The 15,258-nt window shown below is 43.8% G+C and overlaps 1 long non-coding RNA gene and 1 pseudogene across 1 annotated transcript; one reads left to right on the top strand and one right to left on the bottom strand.

Annotated features, from left to right (window-relative positions):
* LOC120764662 (uncharacterized) overlaps positions 1-15,258 on the top strand; it is a 263,621-nt pseudogene that overhangs the window by 183,900 nt on the left and 64,463 nt on the right.
* Positions 7,440-15,052, bottom strand: LOC131378732 (uncharacterized). Its single transcript, XR_009208571.1, has 3 exons — positions 14,997-15,052; positions 14,737-14,877; positions 7,440-7,867 (listed from the first exon to the last, which is right to left on the bottom strand). It is a non-coding gene; the product is annotated as an uncharacterized LOC131378732 (long non-coding RNA).

Here is a 15,258-nt window from a genome sequence, read left to right as displayed (position 1 = left end):
TGACCTGTGGGGGAGTGAGGGATGCCAGTTTTATGTTCCACTCCCCACTGCTGGACAAACTCCAGGAACTCCTTGGATGCGTATGCTGGGCTGTTATCAGTTTTGATTTCTTTTGGAATTCCCAACACTGAAAAAGCTTGCACTAGGTGTTTCTCGGCATGTTCAGTCTTTTCTCCTGCATGGGCAGAGGCACACACTGCGCCTGAATGTGTGTCAATGCTTACAAGAACATATTTGAGGTGTCCAAAACTAGGAATGCGTGTGATGTCTGTCTGCCATACCTCACAACTGCCAAGGCCCCGGGGGTTAACTCCCATACCCATCGATGGCATCGCTTGGACCTGGCAGTTGGGACAGGTGGCCACAATGGCTCGAGCCTGGCTCCGTGTTAGCTGGAACTGACGGATCAGGCCTGGCACATTCTGGTGGTATTGTTGGTGACTCAGCTTTGCCTGTTGAAAGATATCAGGGAGACGTGCATTTTCAACTGGTGCAGCAAGGGAATCTGCCTGACGATTCCCCTCTGCAATTTCACCTGGCAAATCTGTGTGTGATCTTACATACATCACATAGAATGGATGTTCTCGATGAGAGATTAAATAAATTAGCTTTGAAAGCAATCTGAAGAGATGTTCATTGTCAATTTCTTTGAGCACAGCCTGCTCCGCTCTGGACACTACCCCCGCCACGTAAGCAGAGTCTGTTACCAAATTAATTGGTTCTGAGAACTTCTCAAAGGCTCTTACCACTGTGGCTAGTTCAGCCACTTGGGGGGATCCCTCCACAAACTCCACATCAGCTTCCCAACGCTGAGTCTGAGGATTTCTCCAAGTCATCACTGACTTGTGGGAAGCCCCGGATGCGTCCGTGAACACTGTGAGAGCCTTGAGTGGTCTCCGACTCCTCTTCTCACGAGGAATGAGGTGGAATTCCTCACTGAGCAACTTGTGAGACGGGGCATGGACTGATATTTGTCCCCTGTAGCTGTCCAGAGATAATTGGAGACTGGCATTGCTCTGGAGCAAATGCTCAAACATCTCTTTGGTCAATCTCTTGGGAGAGTTCCTTCCCTCCTTAGAAAGTTTGACCGGAAGGTGAATACATGTAAAGTCACAACCAGCCAGCTCACACAATCTCACCCTTGCCTTCCGAATCAGTTGAGCTATCAACTCTTGCGGCTCAGTGATGGTCTTGGATCTTTGTTGGGAGAGGAAGACCCACTCTATGATCAAGAGTGAATCTCTCTGCCCCTCGATCCATTGAAAAATCAAACCATGCAAATGTGGCAGTTTCCCTAGAACAATGAATTGGAAAGGTATGTTTGGCTCACATTGATGAGCCTGCCCCTCTGATAAGGCCTTCTGTACCTTTTCGATTGCTGTTTTTGCCTCTGGGGTCAGTTCTCTGGGAGAAACCAGCTCCCTCTCCCCCTTCAATAAATTGAAGAGAGGGTCTAAATCTTCCTTTGTGAGGCCTAGCTAAGGTCTTACCCAATTCAAAGACCCACACAAGGAGTGGAGATCTGCTAGGGTTTGGGGATTACACTCAATTACCAATTTCTGCGGAACAATGGTCCTTGCAGTTATTTGTAGACCCAGGTACTTCCAAGGTGGCATCCTTTGAACCTTATCTTCCTGTAACTGAAATCCAGCGGAGGTTAAAACCTTAACCACTAGGTCAAGCGTGTGTTGGAGTATAGAGTCATTGGGGGCACACACGAGTAAATCATCTATGTAGCGAAGGATGATGGCATCCTTTCTTTTGGCACATACCAATGACAGTAATGAGGCTACGTATTGTTGGCATATGAAAGGACTAGATTTCAGACCTTGGGGAAGTACTCTCCAGTGATATCTCTTCATTCGATGACAGTAGTGAGGCTACGTACTGTTGGCATATGAAAGGACTAGATTTCAGACCTTGGGGAAGTACTTTCCAGTGATATCTCTTCATTGGGGCGTCTCGATTAATGGTAGGAACCGAGAATGCAAACTGTGGGGCATCTTCTGCGTCTAGAGGAATTTGGAAGAAACAGCCTTTGATATCTAGAACAGCCAATTGCCAGTCTCGAGGGAGCATTGTTGGAGAAGGCATCCCTGGCTGGAGTGGTCCCGTGTCCTCTATAATTTTGTTTATTTCTCGGAGGTCATGGAGCAACCTCCACTTGTTCTTTCCCGGTTCCTTTATTACAAAGACTGGGAAATTCCAGGGACTTGTTGTCTCTTCCAGGTGACCTTGAGCCACCTGCTCCTCCACAAGCTCCTCAAGCGCCTTGAGCTTCTCTTTACTCAATGGCCACTGTGCTACCCATCTTGGGTCATTGTCCAACCACCTTAGTTTGTGAGTAGGGTGCTCCACAGTGGCTATTTCCAAAAATCCTGGGGTGTCTTAGGAGTGACCAATTGGACTCCCCACTGTGACATGGTGTCTGTCCCCCATAAGGGAGCCTTATATTCAGCAACAAATGGACGGATATTTGCCAATTTCACATCAGGTCCCTCAATTTGCACTATGTTTTTTGAGATTTTTGCCATTGTGATTCCCCCTATGCCCTGAAGTTTGCCTGCCACAGGTTGCAACTCCCAATGTGATGGCCACATGCTCTCAGGTATAACGGTAATGTCTGCGCCGGAGTCGAGCACCCCCTCCACATGGAGGCGGTCTGACCCACGGGCTAAGTTACATGCCAGAGAAGGTTTGTTCTCCCCCACCACCTCTGCCCAGTAGACTTCTGGTGATTTTCCATCCGCTAGGACCTCAGCTGGGACAGGAATGGCCTGGGCAAGGACTTGCCCCTCTGTCAGGTAGAATGGTGGGTGCATGCAACGTGCCAACAGCATGAGGCCTGTTATCTTTCCCTTAATGGTCATGGGAGCTACCTCAACCTCCAAGGGTGTGTGTGCTGCGTCCCCAATAACAAAATACTCACTGTTCGGTTCCATGTGGTTAACCTTCATGTCCTGTGAAATGTTTTGCAGGTCCACTGTAATTATTGTCCAATCAGTAGATCTGAAATGAAAACCTTTGGTAGTCACGAGCCTGTATCAGCCTCGCAGCTGCCATACATTGTTAGTTGAACATTTGACATATTCATTTTCCTGTACCCCCACACCCTGTGACCTGCCCTCCCCCTTTTTTCTTAAGAGATAGATATTTGCCAAGGTATGGACTTGTAAATTTCTTTCTTGATGCACCAAGGAGATAAAATCTGGGCCGTGCTGTGAATTCAACTTTTTTGATTTTTTGACTTGGGTTTCTGGTTTTGTGGGCAGGCCTTGGCGAAGTGTCCTGGCCTTTTGCAGCGGTGGCAGATGATGTGCTGCAGCTGGTCTGATGACATCGGTAGCCTCCTTGCTCCTGGTGCTGCAGCTGCCACATGCTTTGAGTGTGTGTCATGGGTTAGTACATTTTGTTTTTTTAGTTATAGAAGAATGTAGAATAATTCTCCAGGTCAGGACCCGGGAATTGCTTTGGAAGAGACAGGGACCTATCAGAGGGTTAGATAGAATATTGGCATCTGTTCTATCCAGTGAAATTGTTAGCTGTGACTTTGGGAAGTACCATATAAAACCGCGTGAATTTCCTCAAGGTGGGTCCTTTTTCTTCTTTCCTTTGGCCAAAGAGAGACAGGTAACATCGAGCTGCTCCTGCTGCTCCCCCCTTTTCAGGGGGAGCTGGCCTGAGGCTTGGCCGGATTCCATCGGCTCCTGGGTGAAAGGCAGGGGGAAGGAGAGGTTGCTGCTTTGCAACAGCTACTTTCTTCAGACTTCCCTGGAGCAGGGAGAGATCTCTGCTGGGCCCCTGATAAGAGCTATGGGCACCATTTGGACCAAAGCCACCCCGATTTACACTGAGGGGTGTGCTGAGAAGGCATTTATGATCCTGCCAGTTTTTTGTGATTCCGGACTGCCTGAGTGCTCAGATCTCTGATGTTTCTGTGAGTTCTTCCTCTCTCACCAGTGCGGCCTTGAAACATCTAACACCATGAGCTACAGAAAGAGAGACAAAGACTCTGAGCAGATTTAACTCTTTCTTAGCGATGTGAAGCTACCAGAGCTTGGCCCTTCTCTGAGAGAGTAAGAAAGGACAGAGTGAACATAAAGAAAAAACAGCATGAAGTCAGTAGAGCAAGAGTGAAAAGACTATTGGGACAGAGGGTTGAAGAGTTGGTTGTTCTATTCTTATTTGAGCCATGGAAGTGAACTCTATATTTAGATCATCCCTTTAAACCATGGGAGAGAGATGCATTTGGGGAGATGATTGTTTTAATTTGTGTGTGTTTTTGAGCAAAGGTGTTTGTGATGAACTAAGTAATATCTTATAAGATGCTTGAACAGAGATAAAGATAAGAAGCCCCCTGTGTTCTGGAAAAAAAAGAGAGAGTCAGAGACTTGCTCTTTTTGTATGTTTCTTTATTATCAAGCTTGGCCTTGGGGGAGAGCTTGCTTGCTCTCTTGGCAACGCGGAGGAGGAGGTACACACAGCTTTGCTTCACAGCAAAGCTGGGGACTCCCACCCCCCCTCATGGGCTTTTTCCCCTTGCCGGGGAGTCCGTTTCGCTTCACTGATGAGGGGTCATCCAGCGATGGAGGACTCCTTCTCAGGTCACGGCGCCTAAATAGAGCTGCTTCGGCGGACCCCTGTACCTTTTGCACTAGTCTAAAGTGCGACTTCAGTCCTGGATTTTACTTTGGTTGTCTGCTTTTTAGAGCCTCTTGTTCTTGAGTTGTTCCCAGAATTCCAGTGTTCTTTTTATTTGCATATTCAGACACTATCCGGCGAATGGGAGCAGAGATACAGGTAATAAGGTGAATTCTTAATTAACAAACAAGTAAATAAGGTGATAAATCAATATTAAAACAGGAATAAGACAAATTCTTTATACAGAACTAGCATTAACAATCTTAATGAAATTACTTAACAATTAAGTAACTAAAACATAGATTATTTGAATAGAACTTATTTATAACAACTCCCCCCTCTATTTCTTTGATCGAGCTTTAGCTCGCATCAATTTGTTACCTCTTCTTCTTGAAAATAAATTTTTCTACATTTTTGGAACTTTTCATATATTTCTTTGGCATTTTCATGTTCAGGTCCTTGACTCTCTATCACCATCATTTTGGTTTGTTTTTGACTGGTTGCTTTAGGGATCTGGATACTGGCTTGGACTGTGGAGGTAATTGTTCGAATTAGATATGGGATTAAACAAGGTAAAAACATTAACCCGGTGATTGAGCAAATTATCATAAACCCAGCTTTCTTCCACCAATCCCCTTTGAATGACCAAAAACTATTCCACCCGTTGGTGTCCATTAAAGGAGTCCACTCTTGATTTCCCACATAGGCTAGCTTTCTGATTTCTTTTGAGATGTTTTTAATTACTGCACTTTTATCATCAATTTCTAAACAACATTCAGACAAATTAAATTTACCACAGATTCCTCCTTCATCTGCTAAAAGGTAGTCTACAGCCAGACGTATTTGGTATATTACAGCTCTTGTTTGTGTTAGTTGGTCACTGATGTGGTCTAATGCTAGAGCTGTTCGGTTAGATATCATTTCTAGGACAGCCTGGAGCCTAATGATCCTATTTAACGTGTAGATTGGAGTGCGATACCCCCAGGACCCGTCCTGTGCCCATGTGGCTGGTCCATAGGTTTTAATGATTTCTTCTGGGGTCCATATTTTTCCCTTCCATTTTTGGTCTCCACCAATTGTTAGAGTATCTCTTTTCTTTCGTTTGACTTTTCCCAGATTGTCATATACTGGGACTCCTAGGTGTGCTCCTAATCTCTTGGGTAATAGGAAGAAAGCTGGCTTTATGATCCCTATTGTACAGCTTCCCGACCAATCCCCAGGCAATTTTGTATAAGCAGTATCCCCACAGATCCAGAACAGGTGATTTGGAGCTTCCCAGTAATCTTCCCTAGTTTCAAAAGGCTGTTGCCAAAACCGAGACAGTTCTTTTATTCCCCAAAAAGGATTTATAGCTTTGTCAATACATTCATATAATTCATACTTTTCATTAAAGATACATTTTTCTGTGTTCTCAGTTGACCAATACTTGTTAGGCCCTTTGGGAACCCATTTAGCACTTAAGTTTATCACTATTATATACCTTTTACACATTAATTTTCCTACACGGGTTTGATACCTGGTTCCTGTCTTCATGATACATTCTTCCCCAATGATTTTAGATTTGAGATCCCACTTCTCTCTTCCTCTTGTTCTTAGACTTCGTGTATTCTGTTCAGTTTGTTTCCATTTTAGAATTTCTAGAGGGCTTAAACTAATTCCCTCCCAAGGCCATATTTCAGACATTTGTGTACCTCCACATATCCAGCACTCGGTTAAATTTAATTCTCGACTGATTCTTTCTACTAAGTCAATGAACAGGTTTTTTCCTGATGGGATGTCTAGGCTTTTTTCAAATTTTGTTGTCAACACTTTTTCTTTGATTATATCTCTTAATCCTTTTTGATCTGCTTCAAAGCATAACCAAGTATCTCCTATAGGACATTCCCCAAATAGGCACTGTGCATAACTAGCTGTGTTTTTTGTGGTCCAATAAACTTTTCCATCCTCTTGGCAAGTATTCAACTGGGAGTGGTCAAAGCAGTTTGGGTTCACATTAGTATGGACCCTGAATAAGGATCTGAGATCCTCTCCATCGTACACTGGATGGTAGCAGTTAGTACAGGCTTTTGTTTCGTAGATGTGCTTTATGAACAGTATCAGTACGATCCCTCCCAAGAGTCCGGTATGGGCCATCCTTCCTGGATCTCTTGCTCCACCCAGCCTTGCCTCTTGGAGTGGAGAGGTCTCCTAAAGAACTCACTTACATGCTTCCACTTCCTTTCCCTATTAATTTAGTTGCCCTTAGAGAATGTTCTGTAGGAGATTCACCTTTGTTTTCAAAAAAAACCTTATACTTTTTTAATTTATCTATTACTTGAATTTGTTCAAACTGCTACTTATAAAACTTAACAACGTTTAAAATTAATATATAAGAAAACTTAAACTTATTTAAAACACTATTTATAAAACTTAAACAATATTTAAAATTAATACAAAAAAACCTTAACTCTTTTTTAATATATCTATTACTTAAACTTATTTAAATTGCTACTTAGAAAACTTACAATCTAAAAATTATCATATACTTAAACTTATTTAAGTTGCTACTTAGAAAACTTACAATCTAAAAATTATCATATAAAAAGAAACCTTAAACTTCTTAAATTCTTACTTATAAAACTTAAACTATATGTAAAATTAATAAAAAAAAAACTTTATACTTTTTTTTTTAATATATCTATTACTTAAGCTTATCTAAATTGCTAATTACAAAAAAAAACTAATTTAGGTTTACATAAATTAACTCTTATTGTGCCCCCCCCCTCCCTTTTTTTTGAGTCCATTGATTTGGGGAGAAGCAACTGAAAAAAGGGTTTTCACAGTCTCTGTTATCTCTTATTTCTTTTTAAAGGTTAATTTCAAGTCTTTCGGGTGCGGTGTTACTGTCCTCTCGGTTTCATCCGGTGAGGGTGCTGAACTCGGGTTCTCTCCAGGAGGGGGTACTGGCCCTTTAACTCTGGTGATGTGGGTCCATCCTTTTTCTTCAGTGCGCACTGCTGTGTGAGTTGTTCACAGTACTTGGTAGGGACCTTCACACTTCAGGGTCAACGGGGTATTATTCCATGTTTTGATCAATACCCAATCTCCAGGATTGATATTATGCATGTTTGCATCCAAAGGGGAAGTTTGAGGAAGATATCCTTTCTTTCTGAGATTTTCTAGGGTTTGTCCAATGGTTTTTAGATATTTTCTAGTGACTTCCTCTCCTTCCAGGTAGTCTTTAGAACTATAAGGAGATAACAAAAAGGGAAGCCCAAATAACATTTCATATGGTGACACTCCTATATCTGCTCGTGGTTGTGTTCTGATTTGTAATAATGCTAGGGGTAAGCATTTAAGCCAATTTAGTTGAGTTTCTGCTATTAGTTTAGTTAGTACATTTTTAATGGTCTTGTTCATTCTTTCTACTCTGCCTGAGCTTTGGGGATGCCATGGGGTGTGTAACCTCCATTTTATCCCTAAGGCTTGTGTTACTTGTTGTAGAATTTGTGCTGTGAAATGTGGCCCTCTATCTGAATCAATATTATTTATCAGCCCATACCAAGGAAGGATATCTTCCAATATTATTTTTGTTACTACTTCTGCTGTTTCTCTTTTTGTAGGGAATGCCTCTACCCAGTGGGTAAGGTGATCTATGATCACTAGCAAGTGTTTGTAACCTTGAACAGGGGGCATCTCAGTAAAATCAATTTGCACGTTCTGGAAGGGCCTTAAGGCTAACTCCCTCCCTCCAGGCTCAGTCTTCCTCATAACTTTTTGATTTATTTTCTGACATATTATACATCCTTGAGTAACTGCTTTTGCTAATTTGTGCACTCCAATACATAGGTTTTCCCTTAGGAAATGGTCACATAACCCCTGGGTTCCCCAGTGGGTTAGATTATGTATTTCTGTAAGTATTTTTCGGACTAGGGCTTTATTCAAGAATTTCCGTCCGTCAGCTGTTAACCACACTCCGTGTTCCCCCTGGTGTAATCCTATTCTTTTATTGCTTTCTGCTCTTTTTCACTAAACACCTGCTCTATCTCTTCTTTTTCTTTTCTTGGTATTTTCTCCAATTTGAGGATTTTTACTGGTTCTCCTGGTTCTAAAGCTGCCTCTCTGGCTGTTTTATCAGCTAACTGGTTTCCCCTTATCTCGGGCATATTTCCCTTTTGATGCCCTTTTATGTGAACTACTGCAATTTCTACTGGTTTTTGTAAAGATTTTAACACTGACTTTATTAATTCTGTGTGTATTAAGTCTTTCCCTTTTGAATTCAAGTATCCCTGTCCTTCCCAAATTTTCCCAAATGTGTGCACAATACCAAAGGCATATCTAGAGTCTGTGTAAATGGTCCCTTGGTCATCTTTAAGTAAGTCTAGCCCTCTCTTTAGTGCATATATTTCACAGCACTGCGCTGACCAATTACTTGGTAACTTTCCCTTTTCTAAGACTTCCATTTTCTCTCCCTCAATCACAGAGTATCCGGATGTTCTTTTCCCTTCCACCACTCGGGATGACCCATCTGTGAACAATACTCTCCCATATGGAAGGGGTGTGTCTTCTAAATCTTCTCTGACTTTTGTCTGCATATCAATGAGTTCTAGGCAATGGTGTTCTATCTCTTCAGTGGGCTCGCCAGAGAGAAATTGGGCTGGATTTAAGCTTTTTGATGTTGTTAGTTCTAGGTTATCTGTATTTATTAGTATAATTTCATATTTTAGGATTCTAGAATCTGTGAGCCACTTTTGAGCTCTCTGGCTTAAGACTGTTTTCAAATCATGTGGAGTATGTATTTTTATCTTTCCCTGTAATGTTAACTTTTGAGCTTCTTCTATCAGAATAGCTGCAGCTGCGACTGCTTGGAGGCAAGCCGGCCATCCCCTGGCGACTGGATCTAATAGTTTTGATAAAAATGCTACAGGTTTTCGGTATCCTCCCCATTCTTGGGTTAAAACTCCATATGCTATTCCTTTCTCGGTGTTTACAAACAAATCAAACTCCTTTTTAAGATCTGGTAAGCTTAAAACTGGTGCTGAGGATAATTTCTCTTTTAAATCTTGTAGCTGCTTCTCGTCACTCTCTGTCCAATTCATTGGTTCCTGGTCTATTAATTTATCATAAAGAAATTTGACCCCTTGAGTGTACTTATCTATCCAGTGCTTGCAGTATCCAAACAGGCCTAGAAGTTTCCTTATGTCTCTCTTAGTTTTTGGAGGTGATATAGATACTATTCCTGAAATTCTTGCAGGGCTTAACCTTTTACTCCCCTTTCCAATTATGTGTCCTAAATAAGTGACTTCAGTTTCTACAAACTGTAGTTTACTTTGAGATACTTTTAACCCCTTTTCTCCAAAAAAGTTTAGAAGTTGAATACTTACATTTTTAACTTCTTTTTCTGTCTCCCCTGATATTAATAAATCATCCACATATTGCAAAATTTGGACTCCTTCTTTGGGACTAAACTGTTCTAATAATGTCTCTAGGGCCTGTACGAAGATATTCGGTGATTCCGTATATCCCTGCGGTAACCGTGTCCACCTTAGCTGTTGTTTTCTTCCCCTGTCTGGATGTTCCCATTCAAAGGCGAACCAATCCCTACACTCTTCTGCTAGGGGACATGCCCAAAAGGCATCCTTTAAGTCTATCACTGTGAACCAGGTATGCTCTCTTGGAATTTTACTCAGCAAGGTATAGGGGTTAGGTACTACTGGGTGTCGAGCAATAGTTCTTTTATTAATTTCTCTCAAATCTTGGACTAATCTAAACTTTCCTTCATCTTTCTTTATGGCCAATATAGGGGTGTTATGAGGGGACAGGGTTCTAGGATATTCTCTTTTAAAAGATGCTCAATTACTGAAGCTAGCCCTTTCTTTCCTTCAGGTGACATTGGGTATTGCTTGACTCTGATGGCGGGGGTATCTTTTTGCATTTCTATCTTAATGGGAGGGATATCTAAACACCCATACTTTCCCTCTGTAGCCCACACTTCTGGATTTATCTCTTGTATATCCCCTTGGGTCAGTTTCATGATATGCACAACCATTTTTCCATCTTTTGGGATAACTCCTACCCCGAGCTGCACTTGTAAGTCTCTGCCTAGTAAATTGGTTTCTGTATGTGGTAAATAAAGAAAATCGCTACACAATACTTTGAGTTCCCTTTTATCTCTACTCCTTCAATTATTAATGCTCGAAAGGGCCTTCCTTCAGCCCCTAACACTTCACAAGTTTTTGTCCCGATTGTTACTCCTGTTGGTAATTTCCTTAAACTTGACATATCAGCTCCTGTGTCTACTAAGAATTCATATTCTTCACTTTGGGGCCCCACATCAAAGTTTACTAGAGGCTCATCTTGTTGTTCCATTGGGTCCCCTATTTTATAGAGCCTCTGACACCCCTAATCCTCCCCTTTCAGCACCCTCTCCAGGGCATCTTGCTCCCTTGCAATAGCTTCATCAAGGGATAATTTCTTACAGTCCCTTTTTAAATGCCCTATTTCACCACAGTAATAACAAGTTCTATTCTCTCCTGAGTTACTTCTTTTTAAATTTACCCATGGTGGTACTATGGGTGACTTTGGTCCTTTAAATGAGGGTCTTGGTCCTCCCTCACTAGATTTCAAAGAGGAGTTTCTCTGGTTTTCTGCTACTCCAGTACTTTCTCTTTCTACAGCTACCATAATGCGAGCCTTGGCTCTAACTTTTTCTTCTTCTCTCCTCAAGTAAACTTTTAAGGCTTCCTTTAATAATTCATTAATACTTTTCTCCTGCCAATCTTCAATTTTTTCTAATTTTCTCCGTATATCTGGCCATGACTTTGTTACAAACTGCACTTTTAGAATTACTTGTCCCTCAGGACCATCAGGGTCTATGCTTGAATATAATTGAAAATTTCTTTTTAATCGGTTTAGCCAAGTGGCAGGAGTCTCATCTTTTTCTTGGGACCCATCAAAAGCTAATTTAGTATTATTCCCTCTGGGGACAGATTCTCTTATGCCTCTTACTATCAAGGACCTATAGTCTCTCATATTTTGTCTTTCTTCTTCTCGATTTGGGTCCCACCCCGGGTCAGCTATCGGTAATTTATGATCTCCAGGTGGCCCTAACCTATTTTCCCTTTCCCAGATTCTGATACTTGCTGTTCTGATCATTCGTATTTCCTCAGGGGAGAACAAGATGTTTAATATAGAATTTAACTCTCCCCATGTATAAACATTGGGTCCAAGGAATTGGTCTACCTGTGTGGCAATACCTATGGGATCTTCAACTAAATTTCCTAACTCTTTCTTAAATCCTCTTACCTCAGAGGCTGTTAATGGGGCATTTACAAATCCTACCCCTCCAATCACTCCTCCCATAGGCACTTCTCTGAGGGGAAAAAGTCTTTCTGGCTTTAAGGCTTTTGATCTGGTGTTACAATAGGGTCCTTCACTTACATTATCAACAGATAACACTGTCCGGGCTAGGAATGCCTGGGGATTTTCAGGAGAATGGAATGACTCATGAGAGTCTGTAGGGGTTTTGGTTAACTCCCAATTAGGGGGTGGCAGAGGAATTACTGTAGGTGAGGGGGAGGTAGTAAAATTTGTAGGAGGAGAAGCAGAGGATTGTACTGTGGGAGGAAGGGGGGCTAGGGAAGAGGTTGTGTTTTGGGAAACTGAAGGGGTTATAACTGGGGCTAAAGAACTTTGACTATTGGAAGGAGGTGGCAAAGGGGCTGTTGGGAGAGAAGGGGGAGAAGGTACTAAGGATTGAGGAGGAGGGGTGTTAAGGAGGGGTGATGATGGAACCACTGGGGGAAGAGGAGGAGAGGGTTCTGAAGGAGTTTGAGTTTGACTCGGGGAAGTTAGTAGGGGAACTGGGACAGGATTTTGAGGGACTTGGGGCACTTCTGGGTAAATTGGAGGGGGTAAATGGTCTAGAGGGTCCCATCTTTGATTAGTTTCTTTCCTCTTTGTCTTCCTTTCTTTCACACTTTTCTTTTTCTTTTAATTTGCAGACTTTTATATTCTCTTTACTTGTGGCTCTCTTTTGCCAACAAGCAGCATAGGCTAATTGATTTACGTCTGGATCTTCCTGAGTTCTTAGGTACTGATTTAACTGATAGAACATCTACTCATCATGTGTTCCAAACCATGGCCACTCTCCTGGTAATTTTAATTTTGGCCAGACTTCTGTGCAATAAAACACCATTTTAACCTGATCTAGTCCTTTTGTGGCTTCTAAAGAATCCCATTTAGCTAAAAGTTGTTTGTTGGGGAGGATGAAGCCAGAAAGCCCTATAAATATGATTGCCTCTATTCTGAGAATGTGAAACCTGTAACTGAGATAGAATTGAAAGTAAGTTTTGATGTTTGAGATGTATTAGACACTGGATCTCTGGGAAAACAGTTATGTGACCATCTGAAAGTTACCTGCAGCCAGACCCAGAGGTCAAATGGAATGTTCTATCTCACCCCTCAATGTATGGTTCATCCCACACCTGTACCCCTCCCCTGAAGTATCAGGTATCTATAACCCCATTGGCCCAAGTCCTGTTCCAGCCCACCTTGAAGACCCCTGATAAGGGGTCCCAGGGGGGCTGGACGGTCTCTTTCTGCTTGCACCCTTCCCCGAGGACTTTCCTCTCTTGGAATTTCCTCTCCCTACTTCTCCCTTCCCCCACTTTCCTAGGCCTTGCCACGAGCTGCAGCCTGGCAGCTCCGAGCAAGGCCTCACATCCCTTACAATAAACCTCATCTTCTAAAACCTAACTTCAGAGATCTCTCGTCTACATTCATCTACACCGTCCTGGAGTCCTCAGCAGCAGGAGGAAGCTATTTCTACAGTTGTTCTAAGGGACTACCAGGTGGAATACTCTTCACTTTGTTATTTTCCTTTTCGGATTTCTTTTTCTTACTAGTACACTGTCCCATTTTCTTTAAACTGGAAAAAAATTCAAAGGTGCCCTCTACTGATGGGCAACACAGGTTTTTAAGCAAAAAAAATTCTTCGGCTTTTCTCACTCTGCTTCAAATCTCCTGACTTAATTCTTGAACACTTCAACAAAAAAAAAAAACTCCTAAACTTTATGCTTTTCTACTTTTTCCTACACTTTTGCTTTCATTTAGGGAACAAACTCTCTCTTTCTACTCACTTTCTCTAACCTTCTTCACTTTCTTGGACGCTCACACTTTACTTACACCAGGGGCTCAGACTCTCTTCTGACCCCTTTGAGGTGAGTCCTGATGACCTCACCTCCTATGTACCCCCGCGCCTTGCCTCACCCCTGAGACTCTGGACACGCTTTGTGGCACACGACAGGGTCCCTAGTACTGGCATCCCCTTCCGGTCCTCAGGGCCTTCCCACGCCTTAGCCCCCGCTGGGCCGGACACCTTCAGTCCGAACCCCGGACTAGACTGCCCTGTCACTGGTACCGTTCCCCTCTTCACTTTTTGAAACGGAGGTAAGAGGTCAAGACTCTGCACGGGTTACCTGGGGGGGTATCCCTTCCTTGTTTCCAAGGATCAACCCCAGCAGGGCCCGACTCCTTTACCTTCTACCAGGACTGGCTTGACTACTTCTCCCCAGTGAAGCAGCCTCGGCAAGGGGGACTGAGTGTGTGTGTGCAGGATGCCCGCCTTGCCTCCAAGCTGACTCCCCACCCCAGTGTCCTCGGGCTATGGGTTTACGGCCTCCTCCCTGAGGCCGCGGCAGCACACCCTCTCCGGTGCGTCTGGCTCAGTCCTGGGAAGCAGGGACTCTCATGAGCTCTCGGCACCCGCAGTGTCTGGGGACACCCTGTCAACCCTGGTACGGTTTTCCCGCCCCTCCAGGGATTCTAAACTCTCCTAGGCTACTCTAGCATTTATGGGGGGACCTGCCCCTCATGCGTGCCACTCACACTCTGTTTTCCCCTGCACGCCCGGGGGGGGTCTTTCTGCCCCTAAGGAGACGCCTCACTCACTAGTTTCTTTCGCTTCCCCCTTTTCCTGGCCGGCCCCCTCGCGGGGGTCTTTGAAACCGCAGTACCGAGGGGTCCACACTCAGTTCCGGGGGTCCGAGCTGCCGGCCCCCACCTCTCTCACACTCCCACTCGCACATCTCCTTTACCCGCCTCCGGAATGCTCACCCTCCGGCCCTCCTCCTCGTTGCCGGTCCCAGGCTGCTCCCGCTTGGCGCTGTCCCAGAGGTCCGAAGAGCGAGCGGCCGTCCCGTCTTCGGTCCCTCTTCAGGCGTGGCCAGATCCCGTGGGCGAGCCCCCAAAATTGTTCTGGAAAAAAAAAGAGAGAGTCAGAGACTTGCTCTTTTTGTATGTTTCTTTATTATCAAGCTTGGCCTTGGGGGAGAGCTTGCTTGCTCTCTTGGCAACGCGGAGGAGGAGGTACACACAGCTACGCTTCACAGCAAAGCTGGGGACTCCCACACCCCTCATGGGCTTTTTCCCCTTGCCGGGGAGTCCGTTTCGCTTCACTGATGAGGGGTCATCCAGCGATGGGGGACTCCTTCTCAGGTCACGGCGACTAAATAGAGCTGCTTCGGCGGACCCCTGTACCTTTTGCACTAGTCTAAAGTGCGACTTCAGTCCTGGATTTTACTTTGGTTGTCTGCTTTTTAGAGCCTCTTGTTCTTGAGTTGTTCCCAGAATTCCAGT

Source organism: Hirundo rustica, chromosome 34 (genome assembly GCF_015227805.2).
Source record: "Hirundo rustica isolate bHirRus1 chromosome 34, bHirRus1.pri.v3, whole genome shotgun sequence".
NCBI classification, from domain to species: domain Eukaryota; kingdom Metazoa; phylum Chordata; class Aves; order Passeriformes; family Hirundinidae; genus Hirundo; species Hirundo rustica.
This window is presented reverse-complemented; position numbering and strand designations above follow the sequence as displayed.